Here is a 26,916-nt window from a genome sequence, read left to right as displayed (position 1 = left end):
CGTGTGCTCAAGAACCCCAGAGCCGGTGCCGATGGCTTCAGACTCGTCCAGGGCCTGGGCGTGAGTGTGCATGTGTCCCCACACCTGTGTCCGAGTGAGAGCCGGCTGGCAGGTTTGCACGTGCACCGGAGAGATGAGAGCATGTGGTGTGCTTGCACACGAGCGTGGGAGAGGTGCCCTGTGTAAGTGCATGCGTGTGTGCACGCGTGTGCGCTGTGCCTGGCAGAGCGTGGGTGTCCTGGCCTTCCGGGCACAGCTGCCCACTTCAGCCCCGACGAGTATGGATTAAGGCCGGTGGCAACACTGGGTTTCTGGTGAGTTGTTTTTCTAAAAAGCTGTCTCTGGCGAATCACGTTCCTTTAGACCTAGCATGTTCTTTCTCTGTGAGGACAGCATAATGAGGACACCAAAATAAGCCTGTGTCTGTCAGACGGCAGACGCCTCCAAGGCCCGCGTCTGGCCTGCCCTCCTCCCCCAGGCCCACAGGCGCGGGCAGTCCGAGCGGGGGGCCTCCAGGAGCCCGACAGGCACCCTTCATTTTAAACCCTCGGTCTGCTCTACTGAATTTGCAAAAAATAAAAAGAGCAGACAACAAATTCATGTCCCAGCATCTAAGCCCTGAGCCCGAGGACTTGGCCGGGAAGGTGCCCTTCGTCGGGCGACAGCCGCTTCCTGCTCCTGTCTTTGGGAGGTAGAGGGGGCAGCTCCCCTAGGTGGCTGTGGTGCAGATGCGTGTGTGAGCGCATATACACACACGTGCACACAGAATGCACGCCCCGGCACACAGGCGATCGCTCACAAACCCAGACCTGAGGAGCGTGTCTCCAAGGGGAAGCTCACCTGCCCGTGGCCACGAACATTCTGGCACTTCACCTGCACCCGGCCCCCTGAGGGCTGGGCACCACGTCCACCCTGGGGGGCCTCCTACCCATCTGTGTCGGCGGGGGGCGGGGGGCGTTCAGCTCCCATGGAAAGATCTCTCTGAAATGCTAATGGATGTCAAAGGGCCAAGAAGATTTGCTTTACACAATCCGGTTCCCTGCACAATGCATGCCTCATTTCATAACGGACACTCATAGGCAACGGTTCGCTTTACAGGATATCCTTCTCTATAGGAACGCAGCTCTGATTTTTTAGGTGACGCCAAAACACAGGCAGCCTATGCCTCTGTCTCTCCATCGCCAGTGCCATCAGCCTGATTCGGGCCACCCCATTTCTCCCAGACATCAGAGACTCCCAGCTGGGTGCCCCATTCCCACTCGCACCCCTAAAAACCCTGCCTTTGCCCCCAGAGGGATCCCTTAAACAGAGAAGCTATCCTCGTTGCTTACTGCTCGAACTCCCCTAAAAGCTCCCCAAGGCAAACAGAAAGGGACCCAGCTCTTCCCAGAGCTCTGCCACCATCCCAGACGTGGGGGGCCCCCTGACCCCGCCTACCGGCCTCTTGCTCCTGGTGGCTGGCCCGCTGGTCTTGCCCCTCCTCCAACACCAGGCACCTTGCTCCCCAGGGCTTTCGCACTTCCTGGCCCTTTCCCCGGCACCCTCTGTCCCTGCCTCTGCACGGCAGGGCACAGAGGGACACTAGAGCCGAGCCAAGGCCTCCCCGAGGAAGCTAGGATTGTGGGGCTGAGGCCCCAACGGGAGAAAACAGGCTCTGGGGGCCCCGTGAGTGGCAGCAACTTTGTCCTCCACGGAGCTCACATCCCTTCACACTCAGCTGGACGCTGAGCCCAGCTGCCCTCCCACTACAGAGAACACCAGGCTCCAGGAGAGGAGGAAAGCCACCGCACAACCTGGGCCTCCTGCCCAGGGCCTGTGACACCCCAGCCCCAGCATCCGAAGACCGGGCTGTGCTTCAGACCCATTTGACAGATGAAAGCACCAGGCTCAGCCACCCCCCAACCCCTGACCAGCAGCCGGGTCCTTCCAGAAGCTTCTGAGGGTGCTCAGAGGCAGGGTATACCGTTCAGTGCAGATGGCGGGGAGGCCCAGGACAGGCTCATGACACACATCTGGGGGGTCCCCTGCCCTTTGGGCTTCCGGGATGGGCGTGGGGGAACGGGTTGGTAGATGTGGCCTTTAGGGAGGGGCCAGGAGCCGACATCTGCCTGTCTGCAGCCTCTCCCCATGGCTCAGACAGTGTGCTGTCAGGGCCCCCAAGAGCCCGCTGCCTAATTGCTGTTCTCCCCCTAGCACCCCCCCCCAGCCAGTTGCACGGTCCTCATGCCTGAGCGGGGGGCAGTGCATGATGCCCTGCCCTTGTGTCTCCGTGGTTTTTAAACTAAAGGGATCTAATGACAGGGAGGTGCCTTGGCTGGATCCTGCTGGAAACAAAATCAGATTCTGTCGGTGAACACAGGGGAGCCTCCAGGCTGCCCTCCCCCCGCACGTCTCCAGGAACGGCCCAGGGCTCCTGCCTCACGGTGCCCATCTGCAGACACAGACGGCTCTCAGGGCCCCGGGCTTCCTAAACGCCGACCTGCAGAAGTAGCCACTGGAGGGGCAGACAGTAGAGAGCTGACCTAAAGGGGGGCTGCGGCCCACAGGCCAGTATGCATGTGCACACCCTGACCCTCACCCCACAGAGCAGCAGGCAGGGCCTCCGCAGCCCCATCTGGGAGGCAGGGAAGCCGTGCAAAGACCCCGTGCTCACTGCAAGGGAGAGCGAAGGCAAGATGCAGGGCTGAGCCCGGACACCCCCATCTGCTCTGACACCGGCCTGCTGTGCTATCTGGGCCTCAGTCTCCCCATCTGTTATACGGAAGGGCCAAATCAGAGGCACCGTGGAGTGCCACAGACCCACACTGAGGGCTGCTGATGGGGGGCGCCAAGCCCCATGGCCGTGGGAGCCCATCCTGGCGGAGGGAGGTGCCCTGAACGGCATCCTCAGGCCTTGGTGTGGGGTCCGCCCCCTCCCCCAGCTCCGCTCACTGCTCCCCCAAAGGCCTCTGAGCCCAGATGTCTGCTCCTTTCTTCTAGGTCATCCAAATCCTGCCCGCCATTTAGGGGGCTGGCCCAACCCCTCTTCTGGGAGCCCCCAGACCTAGGGCAGGGCAGTCCCCCAAGGAGGAGCTGGAGGCCAGCTCACAGAGGAGGGAAACCCTGAAGGCTGGCCATTAATTCTGAGGAACTAAGGCTCATTGTCAGGCAGGAAGGGAGGCTGAGTCACAGACAGTGCCATGGAACAGCCCCAGGGTCTGGGCAGGGAGGGGTGGAGGCTGCCACTGAAAGGCCTCAGTGTGGCCTTGGCCCCAGTACTCAGACGCTGGGCCAGCCTCTGTGACTCAGTCTCCCCACTGCTCCCCCAGAGCAGGGAGCCAAATTTTGCCCATTGTTGACCCTAAGAAAGTGGTCAACCCTAGCCCCTGCTGCCCTGGGTTCTCTGTTCTTGCTTAGTCTCTAAGCCTGAGGCCAGCCTGGAGGAGGCAAGCACCTACCTGGTCCTGCTTCCCTCACAGGAGGATTCCAGCCCTGCTCCACCCCCCTGTAGCTGTGTGACCTCTAGCTGATGCTAGACCCTTCTGGAAGATAGGCCTGCGTGTGTACGTTTGTATGGTTGTGTCTACGATATGGGTCCCCACCCTGGACACAAGCCCCACCAACAGCAGAGCTCTGTCGCAGTCTCGTCCCAAGGCTCCAGGCAGAGAGCACAGTAGGTCCTCAATATATTTGCTGAGCAAACCTTCAGGGACTTTTCCAGCTCGAAGGGCTGCCCCCATACGGTCACCAGGTCCCAGGATAGTCCCTATAACCTCTCCTCTTCCCCAGGAGAGCTTGACGAAGCCAGGTCTCAGCCTGCCGGACTTGGGCAGGTGGGGTGGAGGGCGAGGGACAGGCAGGCCCAGAGAAAGGAACCGAGCAGCCACAGCTCCACCCCATTCCTGCTCCCCTCCAGGGCCAGCAGCTGGCACAGGGGGTTTGGGAGGTCAGGGGTGCACAGGGAACAGGAGCTGTCCCTAGCCGTGAAGGCTATCCATGCCCGCCCAGTAAGCCCAGAACCACTACACAGAGACGGGACCCCTTTACCGCCCTCTCTGCCCCCACTCACTCTGCAACCTCAGACAACAGCCTGCCCTCCGTCTCCCCACATGTTCAGCAGGTGCTGGGATGGATGGCGGCAAGGTCCCTTCCACGTCAGAGCTCCAGTCCCCCCAGCCTCGTGGGCGGCACCGTCGGCCACACACCCAAGGCCAGCGGACACCCAAGCCCAGCGGACACCCGAGCCTGTGTTGGAAGAAATCAGAATCCACGACAAACAAAAAGGGAAGGGCGCTGTTGGGGGGCACGGCAGGGACCGCGGAGATGATAAACGGATCCAGCGTCCGCGGCAATACCACAGCCGCTCCAGGTTCATGCCCAGAAATTTATGGCCCTGTCACCCGGCCCCAGAGATCTATCTCCTGCCTGTCACTCATGGGCATTTTTTATCCTGTGTCCTCCCTCCGTATGTTTTCTCCGCCACCCACTCGGTGGGCATCCACAGGGTCGGTCTGCCTGTTTCCTACGGAGATATACGAACACCCCAAATCCAAGCAGCTTTGCTCAATTTCCCTGCTGCTTCGACATCCTTGGGAACAGGGTCCTTTGCTGACTGGCCCTGGGCCCCTAAGGGGGAAGAAACAGGAGGTGGGGCAGGGGCCCCGGCTCCTGGGTGTTTAGAAAACCCCTCTGAAACCTACAATGGGGTGTGTGTGCATGTGTGCACACGTGTGCGTGCTAGAGACACACAGATGTGGGACCCAGGCTGACAGTTCCATTTCACTCCGTTGACCTGAGTCACGGCCACAGTTTTGGCCTAATGCTTCTTCCCTGAAACAGGTGATGCTGACGAGGAGACATTTAGGGTCCAAAGAGTCAAATCCCGGAGTCTAAGAGAAGGTCCAGGCTCTGGCCCTAGGCTCTTCTAGGGACTACGACCACCTGTTCCGTGGGGGGGCTGGGAGCAGAAGTCTCTCCCCAGGCCAGGTGTGAGGCACCTGCTTCCAAAGGCATTTGGAAGAATTTCTGAGCTTTCCAGAGAGTTCCATGGGGCTGATGAGGAAAGGGACATTGTTCTTCCTCCCCTCCTCTGGCCACAGGTGAAGGCATACACCACCACCCCCGCAACCCCGTTTGCCAGGCCTTCAGATAAGGTGCCTATCCCGGCTTTTCTGAGAGTCGAGAATTGCTTGCTTTCGGCAATCCCACATAGGCGACCAGCCTATCACCATCAGGAGGGCTGCACAGTTGTCCCCAGGAGAGGGTCCAGCCAATGCCAGGAACTCATGGCTCCCAACCTTTCTGATTCCGACATCGTCTGTCCACTGGAAGGTGTTCAGAGCCCCCCACCCCCAATCCGGGGGCATGTGCCCAGGAATACGAGGGACCAAAGTGCTGGCTTGGGTCCTGGCCTGTTTCCAACACCCTAAACCCAGAGTAAAGACAGGCATTCCCTTCTAACAAGCCCCACTGTCTGAAGTTTGTCTCTCTAGTTCTGGGGTTTTCTCCTCTTCAGACAAAGTGGAGCACAAACCTGGCATGGGGTAATGATTCTGCGCCCCCCACCCCCACGCCGCAAGGCTGTTCAGTTAAAAGCTGAAAGCTGCAAGGACAGGGCAGGGGAGGCCAGGGGACTGCCTAGGTGGGAAAGATCAGAGTCTCTGTGGTTTAAAACAATAGAGCCCCAATTTCTCCTTCCCTTTTGGGGCTGGGCAGAGGCTGGGGGTCTCTTTGGAGATGGCCCCTGTGAAAGACAGAGTGGAGAGGTTTGCTCTCCTAACTCCGTGCACTCCGCACACTTCAAAGGCTTCTGTCCCCAAGGCTTGTAGGATCTGAGACCCAGGGAATGCTCTCTGCACAGCCCTCAGCCCAATATAGCAGGGAAAAGGCAGCTACAGCTGCATCCAAGCAAGGACTCCATGATGCACCGGCCCAAAGAGAAGCAGTTCACACCTGAGGCTTTGCTGGGCAGTGCAAACCTGGGTTGGTCTCCCAAGCCTGGAGGAAAGGACTCCGGGGGCCCTCCCAGTGTTAAGCCTCCATCGTGGTGTTTCCTCCATAAATTACACATTATCATCCTACCCCCATTTTCCAGATGTGATAACTGAGGCTCCAAAGTCATGTGCCTCCAAAGTCACGCAGGTGATGCTTGGAAGTCTGATTTTGATGCCAGAGGCCCTCAAGCAGGTGATTCGATGATTTTAAAGGATGAAAAGCAGATGCCTGTCTTTAGAAGCAGACTGGGGCAAGAAGGCTCAGCTGCACTCCCCCAAAAGCCATGACAATGAGAACGGGTACAAGGTCGGGGGAGGGGTGGAGAGGATTCACCAAGTTCAGAGGCAAAGGCCCCGACCCCCACACCGGGGCTTCAACTCCCCCGGGGGGTACCACGGAACGCGGCCCCTCCCCCGAGTGCTCCCGGACCGTCCCGCCGCCGGGTGGCGAGAAGCAAGACGCCTGGAAGGCAGACCGGGCGGGGATGGTGCCGCGGACACCCACCGGGGTCGCGGACCCAAGGCCGCAGAGGGTGGGCCGCTGGGAGCAGCAGCAGCTCTGGGGCACACGACCTGCCGCGGACGGCGAAGGGTGCAGCCAAGAGAAGACCGAAGAAGGAGCAAGACCACGCGAGCAAGCAGTGGTGCGACGGGAAGCAGCGACAGGGGCGGGGGTGGGGGGAGCAAGACCCCAACCCGGACCCCGCTTCGCCGGCTGAGCCGCGCGCCCGCCCCAAGTTCCTCCAACTTTGCCCGCCACGCTGCGAGGGCGCACGGGGCCCGGGGCGAGGGGGAGCGCGCGGGCTCCGGCTGGGTCCCGCGTCCCGGGCTGGGCGCCCGCCGCGCTCGCCTCGGGCTCCCGGCGCCGCGCTTACCTGCCGCCGGGCCGCGCTCCGCGGCTGCGCCTGCCGCCGCCGCCGCCGTCCTCCAGGCTCTAACTTCGCTCAGGGGATTGAGATTCCTCCCCAGCTTCGCCCATCGATCCGCGCGCGGCCCCGCCCCGCCCCGCGCCTCCCCCCGCCCCTCCCGCGCCCGCCCGCCCGCTAGCTCCCCGCGCAAGTCCGGCTCCGAGCCTGCGCCCGCCCGGTTCCCCTCCCTCCCGGCCGCCGGGCGGGGGGGCAGGGTGCAGGGGGGTGGGGCAGGCCAGGGAAGGGGGTACTAGAAAGCGAAGGAGGGCTGGTTTCCTCGCGATCCCTCCTGCCCTTCCTCCCCCATCCAGGTGGGGGCGGAGGGCGGCGCGCGGGTAGGGGAGCGCGCGACTGCTGGTGCTGACCTGAGCCACCCACGACCCCCACCACATGAAGCCAAGCCAGGACGTTCGCAGGCCCCGCGTGGGCCCGTGGGTCCGGCCCTCGTAGGAAAAGACGAAGACCTGGGCGCAGAGAACGCGGTAGGAGGGGGGACAGGTAGGGCCGCCCCCCTCCCCAGCCCTAGCTCCCCTTCCTTCTCTCACTCACCCCCACCTCTGGGATGACTCCGGGGGTTCTCCCACACTCTTCCCGTTCAGTTTGACCCTCACAACCTGCGTGTGGAAGCCCCTCTTCCCGCATATTACAGGCGAGGAAACGGAGTCAAGAGGGACCCCGACGTTTGCCCCACGCCACACAGCCCATCCAAAGCAGAGGCCGAGGGGCAGCCTCGGCCCCCAGGACAGAGCCTCCCGACCCCTCCGGACTCCTGGCTCCAGCCGGGCAGGCCTGAGCATGCCCCTCGGCCAGCCAGGTTCCCAGCTCAAGGCCTGCTAGCTCACTAGAGTCCCCGCCAGGGCAGCGCCCCCTCCCCGCTTCCTGTCCCCGCCCGCCTATGATTCCCGGCCTCAGTACCCCCGGCACGCTCTCCGCTCCCCGCCAGCAGCTGGGCAATTCACCGAGCATACAAAAGAGTTGACTCAATTCAAAGGCAGCAAATCAAGATAAATCCTATAGTGTGTGGGGACAGAAAAGGGAATATGAATGAACGTCCACAGCACAAGCAAGTCCTATATGGACTGGCGAGTCACCCCCCAGCCCTGCCCAGGCACAGAAGGCTGACCAGGAAAGGGGGGAGCAGGTTCTGAGCTGGCCACCCCCTGCCAGGCCAGAATTTGTGCTTTGTAGCCCCCTCCTGCCTGTCTGCTGGAGCTCTGTTGAGGGTAGATGCATAAAGGGGGTGTTAGCTGGTGCCCCTCATGGGGGGGGGGGTCAGTGTACCCCACTCACATATGGCTCCAGGGTCAGGGCTGAAGCATGGGGAAGAAGGCGAAGAGGCCATTTAGGACATCTGAGCTGTGTGTAGCCTTTCTCCTTGGGCTGCCCCCTACCCACACTCCTGTCCCAGCAGGTGGAGGCCAAGGCCCCCCATTTATCACCAAATAGGTGCTGGAAGCCTCAGATATACCAGTCCTGAGCACAGGGGACAGAGAGCGTGGTGACAAGTCTCCCCTCTCCTCCCTGCTGTTCACAAGGTCTATCCAGCTGCCACTTGGAATGGGGGCAAAACTCATCCTCCCCCAGAGACAACCCTGGTCCCTCCCTCTTAGTAGGTCTCAGAAAGCAACCTTCTAGCCTCTGGCCTCACTCTACACAGAAAACGCACAGCAATGACCGGAGATCCCCATGCAGCCTTTCCGAGGCAAACCCCTGCCAGTGGTGACCGACCGCTCCCTTTCTGACTGATTCCCCCAGACCCACACTGGCCAAGCGGCGCTGGTTCCAGAAGGATAGGCAGGCTTTTTGATGCACGTCTCCAGCGTGCCAGGGACTGTACTAGGCTCCTGCCCAGACTTGACATCAGGACCTTCTCACTACTCCGCTGTAGCAAGGGCTATGAGCCCATTTCTGCAGCCTGCAAGCAGAGGCCAGAGGCCTCAGCCCGCCCTTGACCCACACTGGCCATCCCCAAAGCAAGTATATGTGTGCCCAGTGTCAGGGCTCCACGGAGGGACTCAGAGGTCAATGGGGGGCAAAAAGGGGGACGGGACTGAAGTCCTCGCTGGAAGGTCCCTCAACCTCAGGATGGGAGGATTGAGGATCGGTGGGCAGGTGCAGAGAGCAAAGCCCAGAATGGGGGGCGCAGAGGTAGGAGGTGGGGCCCAATGGTTAGGGTCAGGGTCCTTACCACTGCGTCCCCCACCCTGAGCAGAGGTTGCGCCTCTGGCTGTCACCTCGTCCCCTGAGTCTCATCTGGGTCGCCCCTCCCCCGTGTCCGCGCCGATTGGCGGTCTGCGTGTAAGTCATTAAATCTGTTACAGAGACGCAGGCGCCGCGGCGAGGACATCTGTCAGGGACCCAGGACTGCGATCCACGCCCCCTACCCCACCCCCAGACCCAGAGAAGGAGAAAGGATGCGACACCTCGCCCACCAAAGCTGAGATTGCCGAGAGCCGCACGGGAGCGCTAGAAGGCGTTTGGGGGTCCCCCAGTTAATGGAGGGGGCGGGGCCGGGCCCGGGGGACAAAGACCCCCAAGCCGCTTGGGAGCTGAGCTCTGCAGATACGCAGACGGGAAGAAGTATTCCATATCCCCCCCCCCCCCAAATCCTCAAATCCACTCAAGCTCGGATCTAAGTGTTGGGATGGGATGGCGGCAGGAGACGGAAACCTCCTGGGCCTTCGGGGGTGCGGAAGAGACGCTGAAAGAGAAGCCCCCAGGACACTGCCTCCGCCCCTGCACAGGCAGTTGTAGCTACACCCCCAAACCCTCTCCCGAGCTTCGCGAGTCCCTATGCCCTCCACATTGCCCTAAGGCTGCCTGGGGCGACCACCCCACTCCCCACTGCCCCTCAAATGGGGCAGCAACCGGCCTGCAGGGTGGCGGGGCGTTCGAAGGTGTCGCGGCTCACTGTGTAGGCTGGAAGAAGAGGCGCTGATGGGAGGAAATCCCCGCTCATCCCTGGCAATCTGGCCCCAGGAACCCCACACCCATCCGGCGGAGGACTCTGTTGGGGACTGTGCTCAGATCGCGCCAATCTGGCTCGGGCCCCCGACTGACTGGGCGGCCACAGGCCACACCGTGCAGTTTGGGAAGAGAAAAAGTTGGGGGGGACACCCCAAGACCGGGATGGAAAGGCCGGGAGTAGAGCAGGGATGGGGGGGGGGGGGCGTGGAGGGAAGAGCGACAGGACAGAGACGATGAGAGCCGGGAAGGGAGCCAGTTCCGGGCCTGGGGTCCCGCCCCACCCCGCAGCCAAGCCCAGCTTCGCAGCTTTCAGGGCCTGGAAAGGTTTGGGTCACAGGCTCCTATTAATAGCTGCGAACCCGGTCCTTTCCGCGGGCTCGGCAGCTGCGGGCAGAGCCGGGCGAACGGGGCGGGGGGAGGGGGGCGGGTGTCCTGCAACACCCCTTCCAGGGCTCCAGAAGCGCGGGGAGGAGCGCTGCTTCCCCCATCCTGGCTGCGCGAATGCTAGGCGCCTTTAGTCCGCTCCCTCTCCGCCCTCCGCTACGAGATGGGGTTCTAGGTTGGGGGAGCAGTCCCGGGGCCAACTTGGGGCACCGCGGCTACCAGTACGCACTCACAGGCAAGACCACCCTGTCCCCCTCCCTGCCCAGCCCGTCCTTCGCTCTCACAGCGGTCAGGAAAGTTTTGGGGTCCCCGAGGCGCCTCCTGGCTCGAGGGGTCCGGCGTCCCGGGCCTTCGGGCCGCGGCGTCGGGGAGGGAAGTTTGACCGGCCGGCGCTCGGCGACCGCTAACTTCGGGTGCGCCCGCCTCGGAACCCAGGGTGTGTGTGTTGGGGGGTGCCCCGAAATCGCGGACCCAAAGCGCCGCAACCGAAGCCACACGAGCGGGGGAACTCGGCCCCGGCGCGGACGCCCAGGACAGGGCGCGGGGGCTGGAGCGGCCCGGGCCGCAAGAGCCGCGGGAGACCCCGCGCCCGCCCCCACAGACGCCCGGGAGAGCATCTTCCCCGCCTCCCCCAGGGGCGGGGACCCACCAGCCCCGCTGCTGCGGCAGAGGGGACCCCCGCCCCTGCAGCCCCGCGTAACCCCTTCCCCCACCGTCCCCCTCATACCTGGGCCCGGGTGCGGGCCGGGGGCTGGCGCCACCGTCGCCGGCGAGCGGAGCGCGCGCGCCCAGATCCCCGGAGCGCGGCGGCGGCGGCGGCGGCGGCGGCTTCCCCTCCTTCCTCCTCCTCTTCCTCCGCCGGGCTCGCTGGCTCCAGACAGATCTCCTCCCCCTCGCGCCCTGCCCGCCCCTCCCGGAGCCCGCCGGGCTGGGCTCGGCCTGCGACCGGGAGCGGAGCGGAGCCGGCGGGAGCCGGGCTGCGGCGCTCACTGCGTCAAGCGCGGGGCGAGCGCGGGGCGGCGGCGGCGGCGGGGACCGCGCGCTGCGAGCCCGGGGCCGGCCGGGCAGGCGGGGCGGCGGCGGCTCCGGCTTCGGCTCCGGCTTCGGCTTCGGCTCCGGCGCGGGCGCGGGCGCGGTATCGGCCGCGGCAGCGCCGAGATTGTAGCACATTCTTTCTGAGCGTGATCGAAGGTTTCCTGTAGGAGCCGAAGCGGGGAGGGCTGGAGGAGGGGCGGGGGACGCGGGCGGGGGCGGCCGGAGGGCGGGCGGCTGTGTGGCTCCCGCACGTCGGCGAACTGGGGGTGTCCCGAGGGGGCCTCGGGAGGGGAAGTTGGATCGCGCTGTGGGGGCGGCGTGCGGAGCCCAGAGGCTGCCTCGCCCCCTGCTCCTGGCCCGCCCCGCGCGCCCCCGTCCCCCGCCCCAGGCCACCGTTTGGAGCTGAAGCCCCCAAGGTCTCGGAGTCGAGACTTTGGGAGGCGACGGGAGGAGGGCACCGGGGACGGAGGGTGTGCACGCGCGTGCGGACCCGGCCGTGTGCACACACACCCGGGAGCCGCGTGAAAGTTGACCTGAAGTCAGACCCTGTGTGGGCGCGCGCGTCCGCGAGTGCAAATGCACAGCCCGCAGGGGCGCGCGTATCCGGGGACGAGGAGGGCTAGGCACGTGGGGGGCGGGGGCGAAAGGGTGGTCGGGCTCTCAGGGACGTGCCCTCCCCCAAATAGTTGATCTCCCCCCCAGCCCTCCCATTGCTCACCCCCACCTTCAGCTGAGGAGAAGGTGGGGGCGCAGGATCACCCAGGCCCCTTCCGATTCCCGGAAGGTTCCGTTTGGCAGACTTCCCTCCCACCGATCCCCCCTTCCCTTTCATTCGCCTCCGGAATACCCGGGGATCCGAAATCACTCGGCTGGCCTCTAAACTGGGTTCTAAACCCACAGCCCCCTAGAAGCCCCGAGCCCACACCCAGCGACCACACCGCCCACTGCCCACCACCCCTGCCCTAGCTTGCCGCTTGCGCGGTGGGTAAAAATTCCAAACCAGGCTCAAGAGCGCCCCCGCCCGGCACGGCCTGCGCGCCGCTTCCCGAGCCGCGGCGTTGGAGCTGCGGAGTGGGTACCCCAGCGGGCGCGCGGCACGACCCCCGGACCCCGGCCCCGGCGCTGCGCACCTGCTGCGCGTTCCTGCCCGGGGTGGTGAAGGGAGGGAGGCGCCTGGGCCAGACTGCGTGCCTGGGAGAGCGCGCGCGGCAAAGGGGAGGGGTCTGTTGGAGGGCGAGGGGGTTTTCCCTGGGGTGCCCTTCCCCCCCACCCCAAGAGGAGGCCGGGGGCGGGGTGGGAGCTACGCGTGAGGCTTCGAGCAGCTGGGCCCAAGGCTGTCCTGCCGAGGATCGGCGCGGGGCTCTGGTCCGGGTTCGGTCCAGCGGCCTCTCCGCAGCCCATAAACTCCATCTAGCCTGCTGCGCCGGCCGCCCACCCTCCGTGCTCCTCCTATCCCACCCCTGGCCTCGTCAAGTCCCTGCAGGTGATACCCTAAAAGGGGATAGTTGGGAGCGTGGGGGAGAAGCCACCACCTTTCGCTTGGACTCTTGGACCAGAGGCTGATGGTCAAGGACGAAGCCACTGTCTGGAGCTGTGCTGTCCTTGAGTCTAGGCGCAGGGGCGCTCAGACCTCCTGGGAACAGGCGTGGAGACAGAGGCTGGCCTCGGGGTCTCTTTTACCTAGGTCCCTAATGGAGGTGCACTGCTCCTTTGTAGCCCTGGCCGGCATGCAGCCCCTTTCCCCTAGTCCTTTGTGCCCAGTGAGCCAGGGCCTTGAAAGTCCTGACCTGGTTCCCCAGGAACTGTCCTCCCGCCAGGCATTCGGCCCTTTCCTGCGTTCACCCCCTGACTCCCTCTCCAGCTCCTTGAGGTCTTGAAATATGCCCTTGTTTTCTCGGGGAGGGCAGACTTGGGTTGCTGCCCCCCAAAAGGCAAGACAGCCCTCAAGCTGGGAAGAGGGGTCCCAGGGGGTAGATTGGAGAGAGTCCTTCTCTGGGCTAAATAAAGCTGGAGCCCCCCCACCACCCACAGCCCTCCCCACCCTCTGTGTGTCTGTTGTGAGGCAAGATCTCAGTCTTCTCTCTCAGACACTCCTCCTGAATGCCCCCCACACAGCCTCTGTTGTAGACACACACTGCATACCCACACACTGCATGTCTCAACACAGCCCGAATCTCACCCTGCCAGGACCCCCCCCACCCCATCCCCTTGGAGCTAGGAGGACCGCCCAGGTGGGAAACACCCCAGCGCCCCCTCCCACCTCACAGCCCGGCTTCCACCCGCCGCTGCTGTTGCCACTCGTAGGGGTACCCAGCTCTGTGTACCCCCAAACACTTCGCCCTCACACGGGCTAGCAGGCCCATGAGGAATTGTAAGTTTCAGGCCCATCCATGTGTCAGGCACATGCGTGCTGCTCCCTTCAACTCAGTTCCACCCCACAGCCACCCTACAAGTGAGCCCCTTTATCAGGTCCCATTTGCCAGGGAGACCAACCCTCAGAAGGAACTAGCACGGCAAGATTCTTGCTTGTATTCAAACCAACCCACCCTGCCCATGCCATTTAGGGAGAGGCGAGCTGAGCAAGGGAGGCCCTGGAGCTCTGGGGCTGCCACCTTCCATCTGTGCCGGTGCCCCCAGTTGCCCTGGCACTCCCTAGCCAAGGACCGGCCACCCAGGACTTCTCACCAGACTGTGAGTTAGTTCGGGGAGCCGGAGAGTCTGACTCACCTAGGGCTTGCTGTACCACAGACTGCACCAGCACAGAGGGGGTGATCAAGCATGCTTTCAGAATAAAAGAGGACTTGCCAAGGTCTCCGCCCCCCTATAGTCAACTCTTCTCTCCTCTAAAGATGGCCTGGCTGCAAGTAACTGGTCCAGGTGGTCGATCAGTCACCCAAGGGTGTGCTTGGACATGGGGCAGGAACACAAGGGTCTGGGACTCATATGGACCAGAACCCCTGCCACACCTATCCTAAAAAAATGGTACTCAGAGAAAAATAGTGACAATTTTTTCCCTGTGCTCAGAGTTTTACAGTCACAACAAACATCCGTAGAACCTACAAAAGAAACAATACGGCCACTTATGTCCCAAGCAAAGAGCCCATGTCCCCATATATAAAGAGCTTTTACAAATCAATAAGAAAAATACCCAAGGGGGAAAAACTGGTCAGAGGTTATGAACAGAAAAAGAAATGAAGAGCATGCTGAAATGTACCAAAAAGGGCCCAGTCTCACACTTGCCAGCAGAAATGCAAATTAAAATTACTCTGAGAGATTTTCTGCTTGTCACATGGGCAGACTAAAAAGTTTAATAACTCACCCCGTTGCCATAGTGCAGGGAAGCAGACACTCTTGGAACCTCCGAAACGACGTCAAAATTCCAAATGCACATACCCTCTGGCCCAGCATTTCCTTCTAGGAATCTATCCTCCAGATACTGCTCACAATTGTGAAAAATGACAGAATCCTATCCGCAAGGTTACTCACTGAAACACTCTTCATAATAACAGCAGATTGGAAAGATCCAAAACATCCGCTGACCACAGAGGCACTTAGCCGTATCCCAGCACAGCCATACGGGTACCTCAGCAGCACTGTGAGCCTCTCTCCCCTCCCCCTCCCAACCCAGTGTTTGAGTTTATCTCCGGGTATGTTTTTACGGGGAAAAAACAAGGGTAGATCTGTGTATGTAGTGCTTTTTTTTTTTTACATTGTGTACCAAAGGGATATAAAAAATTTTTCTCTTCTTGTGTGTGCAAAGAAACAACTGTGCATCCTGTGGGAAATTGGAAAGTGGGGGTGGGGTGCTGGGAGACACAGAGCAGAGAGAGGGAAGAGGTTTACTTAAAAATATGTTTTAATGTGTTATTTATTGACAGTGAAATTCACAGTTCTTATGGGCTCAGTTCTATGAGTCTTGGCAAATGTTCACATCTGGGTAACCACCACCCCTATCGAGATATTGAACATTTCCATCACCCCAGAAAACGAAGCTGACTTTCCACCATGTCCCCATTTGAATCTTGTATAATGCGTGTACATTTCCGTTCGCAATAAATGTAAATACAAAATGAAATCTTCAAATGAAACATTAAACTGAGAAATGGGTTCCTATCTGTCACCTGATCTGGTCCCCACAGTAACAAGGCAGGCAGATCATCCTGCCCCATTTTACAGAGAAGACTGAACATCAAGAGGCGGCCAAGACTTGCCTAAGGGGTCCCCAAGCACCAGGTCAGACTCCTCTGTCCCACACCGTTATTGGGGTGTAACTTACGCATCATACAGTTCACCCATTTAAGTGTACAATTCTGTGGGTTTGAGTCTACCAGAGTTGTAAAACCATCACTACCATCCAGCTTCAGAACATTTCAGCCCAAAAGGAACCCCCGCCCCATGCCCATTAGCAGTTACTCCCTACTTCAACCACCTGCCCCCAACGCTAGGCAACCACTGATTTCTTGTCTGTCTCTGTAGATTTCAATACTCTGGAAATTTCACATCGGTGGAATCATATGATGTGCGACCCTCTGTGACTGGCTGATCTCACTTAACATTATAGTTTTCATGAGTCCTAAATGTCATGCATTTCACAATTTCACTCCTTGAAATGGTGCCATAAGATCCCTTTGCATAGAGAGACCACACCATCCATTTATCAGCAAATGAGCGTTCGGGTTGCCCCCGCCTTTGTGTCACGACCAGCAACACTGCTGTGAATGTTCAAAAGCAGGGTTTTGCACGAGCTTGGGTTGTCCTGTCTCTTGGGAACACACCTATGGGTATATTTGCGCGGTCAGGTGGTATCTCTGTTTAGCCTCTTGGAGAACTCTCAGACTGTCTTCCAGAGCCCAAGCAACATGGTGCATCCCCACCAACACTTGCTATTATCTGTCTTTTCGATTCTAGCCATCCTGGTGCCTCTCCCTGGTTTTGACTCGCGTTTCCTCAATGGCTAATAATGTTGAGCACTTTCCATGTGCTTCTTTGGAGAAATGCCTACTCAGGTCCTTTGCCCATTTTAGAAACTGGGTTATTCATCTTTTTATTGTTGAGTTATATGCGTTCTCTATATACTCTAGGCTCAAATCCATCATTAGACGTATAATTTGCAAATATTGTCTCCCTTCGTATGAGTTGCTTTTTCACTTTCTTGCTGGGATTGTCTGCAGACAAAAGTGTTTAATTCCGATGAAGACCGATTTTTCCTTTTCTTGCTTCTGCTTTCAGTGTCACATCCAAAAAGACTTATCCGAAGACCGGGATTTACTCCTATATTTTCTTCTAAGAGTTTTATAGTTTTAGCTCTTTTGTTTAGGTCTTTGATCCATTGAGTTCATTTTTTTCATATGGTGTGAGGTAGGGGTCCAGCTTCATTCTTTTCCTGTGGACGTCCAGTGGTTCCAGCATCGTCTGTCAAAAAGACCTTTCTTGCCCCCCACTGGACTGTCTTGGTGTCCTTGTTGGAAAAAAAAGTGACTGTAAATAAATGATTCTTCCCCTGGAACCCTCAGTTCTACCCCACTGATGTATACGTTTCTCCTGCCACTCTCTCCAGCCAGTACCACTCTGTCCTGATTACCATAGGAAATTCTGACAGTGGGAGTCAAATGCCCTGACTTTGTTCTTTTTCAGTATGGCTTTGGCTCCTGTGGCATAGCAAGTCTAATTCTGAGTTTGTAAGAAGAAAAAGGATCTAGGCACATGGGGGCAGTCTTGGCAGAATGATGTGTGCTTGTGGTTCTCTTTCTACCCCTGCCACGCTATTTCTCCAAATTGTCTGGCTTTGCTATCAAGAATGTGTGTCACGTGGGGTGCTGCAGCCATGGGGAAGGACATGGGCGCCCCGCCCCGCAGACACCCTGAATTCTCAAATGTGTGGCTCTCTCGGAGCAACGGGACCCAGCACAGGGCCAATGACCAGCCAACACTCATAGGCTAGATGGCAGCAGGAAGGACAGATGGTCAGAGGCACGGGGCCTCACACCCCAGGAGCTGCAGAGGTGTGGTGGGCCGGGTGGGCTGGGAAGGCTGCTTCCTCTCTGTCCTGAAGGGCCTCACACCCCTTGTGTGTTGAAGGGCCAGGACCCAAGCTCCCAGCCCCGCCCCCTTGCCCCTCTGCCACTCATCCTACTAAGACAGGCCTTCATCAGAAGGTAACAGAACAGGCATTTGCACGAGATGTACTTTGTTTCTTAAAAATAGTTTCAACCACCAGGTTTTCTCTTCTGGGGGAGGTGGATTAAGGATGTGGGGGGGGGAGTGAACAGCCCCACAAGGGTCCCCAGTGCATTCTGGAGGCTCCCTGCTGGCGGCAGCAACCAGGGGCCACATGGGAGCCCACAGCACATGGGGTCCTTTCCCTAAGCTCTCACGGAAGCTCCCCAGGGGTCTGGACTCCCACGCAGTTCTCGGCGTGCCATGGCCTGTGCCTACCTCACTGCAGTCCCATGGCATCTCCTCCTCTGAGCATGCCTGTTTCCATGACCAAATTCTGTCCCCCACTTTCTTTAAGGACACCAGTCCTATTGGATGAGGACCTGCCGTAATCACCCCATCTTCACCTGATCGTCTGCAAAGACCCTATTTCCAAATAAGGCCACACTTGGAGAGGCTGAGGGTTAGGGCTCCAGCATGTCTTTTGGGAGGGAACACAATTCAACCACAACAATCCCCATCTGGGTTACTTCAGTCACCCAGAAAGTCCATGCGTTAGTCCCATTTTATAAAGGAAGTTCAGAGACCTCCAGCCCTTTGCCCAAGGTCACACAGCCTGGGCACTAATATTCCCTAATATTCTCACCAGCAGGTGCTGCAAATGCCGAGAGGATATTAATTCTGTCCCAGGCAACCGGGGTGGCTTCCTGGAGGAGGTGGCAAAATGACTGGAGAAAAGGCTCAAGTTACAGGGGAAAGGCCTGCTCTTGACTTTGGGGCACCTCCTACGGCCTTCCTTCCACATTCTCTTGAGCAGGGCCTCCCACAGTCCCCAGGGCCAAGGCAGCACAGTTGCCCAGGGACTCCTGCCCCCAAGAACTCAGACATCCCGTGCCTGATGTTCAGGAAGCATCTGGTACTTTAGCCATGGAGCATGAGTCTCTGCCCCAATCCACACCCCCGAGAATACCTCTCCCACCCCTGCCCTGTGACCCCTCCTCAAGAGGTTGGTCACTACCCGAAACAACGGGAGTTGCGAGGAGGGGCCTGTGGGTCTGTGGGCTGGCCCTGTGCAGCCTGGAGACATGAGACACATAGATCCAACTGTGCCTGAAGCAGGTTCTAGAGACCCAGTGGGGAAGAGTGGAGGTGGGGGCAGCCAGTGTGCCCAGGATATCAGCCGGCCTAGACCCAGGGGAGATTCTCTAGCTCATGCCGCGGCTGGAGCGAGCCTTCCCCCAATCCCTCCCTACCCTCAGAAGCAGCCTGGATCCTTGGAGGGCCTCGGCCCCCACTGATCATCCCCCTCATAGAGGCAATCCCCTGTGCACTGCCACACTTTGCTGCTGGTGGTGCCTCTGTCTAGCTAGTGTGCCCACGTCTGGTCTGGCTCGTCCTACCTCTTTGTCCTCAGGATAAGCATAGGTGTCCTGGGCTGGGCAGGGTGCCAGGCATGGCCTGTCACCTGGGCTGTGGTTGTGGGGTCAGAGAGTACCTTGCAGGGAGGGGCTCATCAGGTCCCACTCTGAAGCCCCAGTCTGAGGAAGGATGGGCTGGGAGTCTGGGGCAGGGATGAGCGGGGGAATCCAGAGAGCAGGGGCTTTCCCAGAGAAGGGCCAACCGCCCACCACCCACGAGCAGACCGTCCCAACTCCTCATAGGAAGGCCACTTACTTGGGGCCCCCACGGTGCTGGGAAGCCAGGCACAAGCAGGAAATCCTAGCCAGCCCTCCCTCTACTGCAGGGAGCAAGGGAGCAGGTTCCTCGGGAAGGAGGCCAGCACCTCCCTGCTCCCTGGTTGAGCCCCTCCTCTGGCCTGATCGCAGGTCAGAGACACGTAGGAACAAGAGTCCGGAGCCATGGCCCCCAGTCACAGCCATCGCTACCTGCCTCGGCTGCTCGGGGTCACACAGGCCCTGGGAGCCACCCCCCGTGGCGGGCCTGTCATCTACAGCTACAAGGCTCTGATCCCACCTGGAACCGCTCTGTGGAGATCACTGCCTGCCGTGGACCAGAGCCCATGGCCTCCATTAAACTACCAATTCATGTGAGAGGCAGGAGAGCGACAGGGGCCCCTCCCCTCGCCCCAGAGGTCATCCCCTCCACTGTTTGCTTCCAGGACATTCTACCCACCCCATAATTACTTTGGTAAAAATCCTCCCCTTGTGACCCTGGCCTTTCTATTTCTCCCACTTGAACCTCCTCAGCCAAGGGGCATCCGGGCCTGCTTGATTTCCTCCAGTGTCAGGGAGCTCAGCACTGCCCCACCCTGGAGGCAGCTGGCTTTATGCACCGCCCATGTCCTACCAGGCTCTGTCTCGGACAGGGCTGAACACCCACTCCCACCCCCATAGGGTGGCTCCTCAGGCCAGCCCCTCCCGGCCCTCAGCCTAGCTCAGACAGGCAGGTCTCCCTCGGAGGCCTCCCAGGGCATGTCCCACGTGCCCCTCCCCCCACCTCATCGCCTCCCCTGGATCTCTGCAACGTTCCCCCACTCCTCTGGTCACGGGACCACCAGCATTGCTCCTAGAACCCATTTCTTGCGGTGTGCCCGCTCCCTGGGCTCTGCCGGCAGCAGCCCAGGACAGACAGGCGGTGACAGACTCCAGCAGGGCAAGGACCCAGCTTTATGACAGACCATCAGGTGGGCAGCACATAAAACGCCTACCCAGCGTGACACCAGCAGGATATAAAAAGCCTCCAAGGCGCCTTTTTATTGACTAGAAATCTTGGGCTTCATGTCCCATTATCTCCCGGCCTAACAGGCTGGACACAGAGCCGGAGGAACTCGGTGCCCTGGCTGGCAGCGAGCCCCCAACCGTGGGTCCCAACATGGCCTGGGGGGATCCTGGTTCTCCCCAGCCCCAAAGGAGGGGCGGTCCCTGTCCCTTTCTATTCCCTCTCGCGGGGGTTCCAGCAGGACACGAGGACCCCTCACAGAGGCCGTGGGCAGAGAGGGACTTGCCAGAAGTCGAATGAGACACTGGAGCGCTGGCCCGGAGCAGGCCAGGTTCTGCCAGTGCCAGGAGGGACTCCAACGGGAGCACAAGCCTGCCACAGCTTCAGGGGTCCGCAGGGCCCCGTGGCAAGATGGAGAGGACGATCCCCTTGTTCCCAGAGGCCAGCAGACGGAAGGTATCAGGAGGGCTTCCGGGCAGCCCCAGCCCTGAGCTAGGTCCCCAGGGGCCCCCCAGCGCCTGGCTGTACCCCCCACACCGCGGGCTGTCCTTGCACCGGGCCCTCTGCAGCCTCCTCCCGGGCAGGTGGCAGCTGCATGCCTGCTTCTCCTCGGCCGGCCTCGTACCCCGGGGACCATTCGGAGCCAGAAACGTCTGGTCTCAAAGGAAGCCGGGAGGAAACGCACGTTGAGCTAAATGCAGGGCTGGTTCTACTTCCAGAATAGCTGGGACTCGCACGGCCGGCAAGCCTGGGGCTCGGGAGCCAGTCGAGGCACGTGGAGCCAGTAATTAATAAAAATGGGTAATGATAGACCATCTGTCCCAGCCTGTGCTCCATGGTGGGGCCACGCCGAGTCCTCATTAGGCATTCCTCTGCTGCGTCCCCACAGATGTCGGTGGTGGCCATGTGGGTCCCGTGGGAAGACGAGGTTGAACAAATTTAGGCAAACAGCACGGAGCAGGCTGGGCCCCAGCCACGGAGCTCACACAGGGTCAGCCTGAGCAAGAGCCACAGGCAAGGAACCTCCATCTGTCCTCCACCCGGGAAGGGGCACAAAGTACAGGCTGCAGTGAAGGGGGCCTGGTTCCCACTGCTCCCTGTGTGACCTTGGACAAGCACCAAGACACTTCAAGGCTCCTTCAGGACGGCGCAATGAGGTCAGGGCAGAGTCCCAAGGACAGAGGTCCGAGTGTGCACCCGGAAACACAGGGATGAGGGTTCGGGTCTCCCGGAGCCTTGAATCTGCTTGTGTGCAAGGACTCGGGCACTGCACAGAAGCTGCCGCTCACAGATGATTTTAGGCGAAGCTCCCAGGACAAAGTCAGCGCTCAGCCAGATGCACAGGCCATGGAGCCCCAGTGTCTGGGAACTTTCCAGAAGGTGCTGGGTGGATCTCATCCTCTCTGACAATTCCAGGCAACCTATCTGCTCCTGCCGGAGCTCCTCTAGGCAAGTCCGGCAGGCCCAGCACCACCCACCCCCGAGGAGGAGCCATCCAGTGGGAGACGGGGCCATACCTCCAGGAAGCGTTGGGGACCCCAAACGCTCATGGCTGACAGCCCAGGGAGAGCCAGGTAAGCGAAGAAGGAGACTCAGGGAAATGGCGTTCAGCCTGGGCAGAGGAAATGGGCTTGTTCTTGAGCACCTGGGGGCACAGACAGGGGGACCGACAGGGCACAGCCAGCAGCAGGGCCAGGCTGGCCCCTGTCTGAAAGCTTTGGGCCCTGCTCCCTAAGCTGGGTCCTCTCTGGACGAATGGCCAAGTGCCCACAGAGTGACCCTCCGGTTCTCAGGGCAGGGTGGCTTGGCCCGGAGCACAGTGGGTGGAAGGCATTCACAGAGAGGGACACTGAGGCATAGAGCTGAGTGGTCTGCTCAAGGTCATGCGGCCTGAGCAGTGAGCCCAGCTCCCTCTAAGCAGGGCCAGCCCCATAGATGGTCCAGTCCTGACTCAGCCTGAACCCTCCTCCCTCGAGTTCCCTGGGTCCAAGCATTTCCCTGCTGCCCATACAGCCTTGCCGGTGAGGGCCCTTGGCACCCCCCACCCCCATCTTGCCAGTCCCAAGGGACAGCCAGCTGAGCAGAGCCTGGCTGCAGGTGTGGAGGGCCACAGGGACACCTGACCCCAGTTCTCTCCGGTTACAGGTAACCGAAGTCAGGTCCTGGTGGGTCCTTGGGAACCTGAGCCTCCTGGCTTTGTCTCAGCACAATGGAGTGCTCGGAACGGGGAATCAGAGAGGACTTGTTTGCTCCTGGGACAGTGAGCCTGGCTGAACCCTCTCGGGGCCAGAAGGGCCCTAGAGGTCAGAAGGGAACTGAGGCCTGGATAGTGGGGCCAGAGTGGAGATGGGAGCCCCACCCTCCAAAGGAACCTTTCCACATGGGGGTCTCCTTGGAGCAAGGGCTCCCCGAGGCAGCCCCTGGGAGCCGAGGTAAAGCTACCTGCAGGCAGGGGTCAGTGCGGGGGAAGAAGGTGTGGAGCACCCCGGAAAGCAAGGGAGGTGCCCAAGGTCAAGGGAATAGAGAGGAGGTGCCTCATTATCACCGTGAATATTCATATGAGTTTGTGAATATTCATGAAACCTCTCCCACTGGTTTGGGAGAAGCTGGACTGTGAGGCAGAGCCCATCTCTGTCTCGCCCCTCAGGCCAACCTCAGAATCGGGGACAGTGGCCCTGGGCTTTGGATCCAGCCAGGTCCCCTCTCCAAGGACCGCCAGGGAGCAGACAAGCCTGAGAGGCACATGTCCTCTCTCCCGGCCATGAACACGGGCTCTAGAGCCCAGCCAGTCACGGAACCCGAACACGGGGCAGGTAGCCATGAAGGCGGTGGGGGGAGGCCTGAAACAGGACCCTCTGGGGCCCAATGGGGAAGGGATCATATCGGGTCCACGGTGGAGGAAGTCCAGAGAAGGAAATGCAGGAAGTTTCAGAGAGCCAAGGAGTAGCCCAAGCCACACAGCAAAATCAGAGGGAAGCCCGGGGCTCTGGTCTGCAGGGAGGGGGGACATCTGAGCTGGTTCCTACCCTAAGACAGGCACGGAGCTCATCCTGGCACACATTCGATCCTCAGTGGGTGTTTGTTGAATGAATGAATGATCTACAACCCTATCTATGTGTGTCTCTATGTAAAGATGGGGAAACTGAGTCTCAGAAATGAAGAGACCCGCCCTGGTGGTGGGCCAGAAACTTCTGCTTTATTGGATAGCATCCGCAGGGTGGACAGACCATCCTCAGGGCCCACGAGGAGCCCAGCAGGCTCCAGAGAGCCGCCTGCCTCCTCATGAGCTCAGTGCCTCTAGGAAGGGGAGCTGAGAAAGGCGGGCAGGTGACACTTACTTGAAGGAGGGAAGGCGCAATCCCAGGAGCGGGGCCTGCAGAGCAGAGGGACAGGGGAGCTACGGTGCTGTGCGCGGCTCTTGGCAGGGGAGCCTTTCCTCCAGCCCAGGCACACAGGCACCCACACCCCAGTCCGTAGGGCGGGGGGGGGGGGGGAGTGGTGCAAAGCAGGTGGGCAGCTGCGCTGCTGAGAAATGAAACAAGACGGCCGACCATCAGTGGAAGAGAAGAAAAATCATAAATGATGGTTTTTATTAAATATATATATATATATCTCACCGGGAAAACATATGCTCATTGCAGGAGCCCGGAAAGAGCCTGAAATGTAATAAGGGGGAAGCAAGAGGAAGGGGAACAGAAAATTAAAATCTCGAAAGTGGCCTGAGAAATCTCCTGCTTTCTGCTAGGAGTTCACCGCACAGAGGGAGGAAGCAGGAGCAGGGGAAGGACAGAGGGAGGAGGCAGGATGCCACTGTTGTGTGAAGCGATAAACATTATTCTGCAACTAAAATAGCAAGAGCCGCGGCAGGATAAGGAACAGATCATCTATCACGGCTGTGATGGATGTTCCTGCGAAAGCCCGAGGGGCCAGCCGGGCCTGGGGTCCGGGGGGTGGAGGAGGGGGGTGCTCTGCCCGGAGGCAGGGGGCTGCCCGGGGGAGTTACCCATGTCTGGGCCAGAGGGGCCCTTGAGACCTGGAATTTGATCGGTCGGGAGGAGAGAAGAGAAACTGAGGCCCAGAGGGAAGAAGGCATGTGCCCAAGGTCACACGGCAAGCTGATGTCAGCACGAGGCAGGAGGGGGCCTCCCCTGGAGAGGCCTGGGTCCCTGCAGCCCCCCGCATCCTCCCAGCAAGCCCACATGGGGAAGCTGAGCCCCAATCCCTCAGGGTTTGCCGTCTGAGTTCGGTCCCCAGGCTGCCCTCGGCAGCTGCGTGACTCCAGAAACTCCAGTCTGGGAGGGGAAGGGGTGACATGTGTAGAGGGCCTGACCCAGAGCAGGGTGTCCCATGAGGTGTCAGGTCCTGACCTCTATAAAGACGGGAGAAGAGGACCCAAGGGGCTTGTGGCCCTTCCAGCCCCAGCATCTGTCTCTGGCCAGGAAGAAACATCCGGGGTCGAGCTGACCTTGTAGGGGAAGGGCCAGAGTGGCTGGGGCTCAGGGGCTCTGGGCCTCTCTTCACCTGCCCATGACCTTGGGAAGCGGGCGGCTGACAGGCACTGTGGGGGTGGCACCTGGACAACCAGCACCCTCGGGCAGGTGGCTGGGGCAACCTGTAGCCTGAAACACCATGAGCTCCCTACAGCCCCCCTCTACCCACAGGGCCCTAGGCTGCCCTGCTCAGCCGCATACCCAAGGCCCCGTGGGGCAGGCCAAGAGCCTGACAAGTGAGGAGACAGACTCAAAAGGCCAAAACCATACCAGACAACAGAAAAAATGAGACAGAGACCCCCCCCGGGGCCCCCAGCTGCCCAGGTCCCCCCTTCTGGGCCTCTTTCCTCTTGCCTTCTACTCACTTACATGGGACCCCAAGCTCCCAAGATTTTTCAACCCTAGGAAACCCACGCTTTGCCTCCCCGGGACCCATGTTTTTTGGGATCCCCTTCCCCAAACTCCCCAAGACACCCCCTCTCCCAGGACCCTACCCCTCGGGGACCTTCCCCTTGTCAGGACTCCTGTCCCCCCCACCTCCCTGGGACCCCTGCTCTCTCTGGGGCTCCCGCACTCAGTACCCACTCCCGCCATCTCCCTGCCCCCAACCCACCTACAAGGGCTGGACCTGTGGGAACATCTTCCCTGCACAGCCCCAACCCTCTCCCTTCCCTCTGCTCCGAAATTAAAGGCCATCCCAACCCCTTTCAGGAAAGTCTGGTGAAAACCCCAATTGGCTTTCGTGTCACTATGACCAGAGCAGGGACACTTGCTTTCCAACCCCGAGGGGCAGCCTGCGGTGGGCTCTGGGACCCAGGCATGGCCCCACCCCTGGGCCCCTGCTGTCTGCCGCAGAAGGATCTGGGGTCGTGGTCCCAGCACAGGCCGGGCTGAAGAAGTGGGCACAGAAGGGCTTCCACCTGGAAATGGGGAGCAGAACCGGCCTCTCTTGGGAAGTTGGGAGGCCCACACCTGCCTGCTGTGGGGGGAGTCCTGACCATCTGGCATCCCAGGGAGAGAGATGTCTGAGACACCCCACTTCTGCGCCCCCTGGGTGGATGTGGGCCCCGAGAGAAGGCTGCAGAACAGCACCTCAACTCCCCAGCCAGCCTGGGGGGACCTCAAGTCCAGGCTCCTTCGGGGACTCAGGGGTTCAAGAGGCATTTTACCTCCTCGGGCCCACAAGGCTGTTCCCACAGGGTTGCTTGTGACGGCGCCTGGCTTGTATCCAAGGGCTGCTGGGCACAAAGAACCGGGAGGGGCCCATCTGTCCTGAACAGCGGGCCTCCTGGGCCTCTCCTAGGAGCTTTGAGGGAAAGGGGCGGGGAAGGGGAGCAGGAGGAGGGGGCAAGGGACGCAGGGTGAAAGCTTGGGTTTCTCGAAGGCATTCTGGTCAGAGGCTCTCTTGGTGAGGGCAGGAGAGAGGGGACGGGAGAGTGGCCTGGCCAGCAGGGGAGGCTTAGAGGGGTGGGCACCTGGCCCAGAGGGGCTGAGGGATGTCTCTGGCCCAGCCAGCAGGGCTCCTGGAGCGCCCACTGCACCCAGGACCCAGGGAGAGAACCATGATCAAGCCCACAGCTTGGAGGGCCTCTGAGCCCAGGCTCCTGAACAGCGCTCTGTTCCACGGAGGAATTTTTCATCAGATGCAAATGATTTCCCTCCACGGTGGGGGGAGCAGAGCCTCCTTACCCCTGAAGGCACCACTGAGACTCCCTGCCCAGGATCCCGAAGGGCCCCCTGGGCCTGTCACGTGTCAGCCCGACACTGGGGACACCCCAAGGCCCCCTCCCTCTGAGAAACTCCACAGGAGGGGACAGTCCTTCACCCTGAGCGGAGGCAGGGCCGCCCCCCCTCCCAGACCAGGGTGGCCCCAGACCCAGGACCCCGCCCCCCCACCCCGGCCCCCCGGGCTGCGCTGGTGTGACACCAGTCCCTCCCCAGCCCTAGCGTTTCCCGAGGGTCGATTAAGATGTCTGGAGTTGATTAGATTCTGACGCTGATGAAGCCCAGAGGTAATTAGCAAACGAAAAAAAAGTTTTGATTAGTCCTCAGCATAATTCGCGGCAATTATTCAAAGTTCATGCCTGCAGGGGGTGGAGTGTCTCCAGGAATATTTATTTATATCGGGATTTTTTTTTTCATCAACTTTGTGAATCTATGTAATCACCAAGGCCCGACGGAACTTGTTAACTTGGAGACTTGGCAGGGCAGTGGCGCTGGGCCGAGGGATGCGGGGCTCCTGTCAACCCTGAAAGGGAGCCTGGGGTAACCCCCTCGGCCCTGGCAGCGTGTAGGCTGTGTGGTGTCCTCGTCTTACTCACATGG

The 26,916-nt window shown here is 60.3% G+C and overlaps 1 protein-coding gene across 3 annotated transcripts in view; it reads right to left on the bottom strand.

Moving 5' to 3' along the window:
- Positions 1–11,176, bottom strand: part of ELFN1 (extracellular leucine rich repeat and fibronectin type III domain containing 1) — a 68,939-nt gene extending 57,763 nt beyond the window's left edge. The window contains exon 1 of one of the 3 annotated variants that reach the window (XM_059155004.1): positions 10,959–11,176. The gene's annotated coding sequence lies outside the window, so the exon portion shown is untranslated. Of the gene's footprint in view, positions 1–6,847; positions 6,957–10,515; positions 10,807–10,958 lie in introns of those variants that run through there. The other 2 variants (XM_059155007.1, XM_059155005.1) reach the window with 2 other exon arrangements.
- Positions 11,177–26,916: the final 15,740 nt, after the last annotated feature.

This window comes from Mustela lutreola, chromosome 17, assembly GCF_030435805.1.
Source record: "Mustela lutreola isolate mMusLut2 chromosome 17, mMusLut2.pri, whole genome shotgun sequence".
Lineage (NCBI taxonomy): Eukaryota > Metazoa > Chordata > Mammalia > Carnivora > Mustelidae > Mustela > Mustela lutreola.
This window is presented reverse-complemented; position numbering and strand designations above follow the sequence as displayed.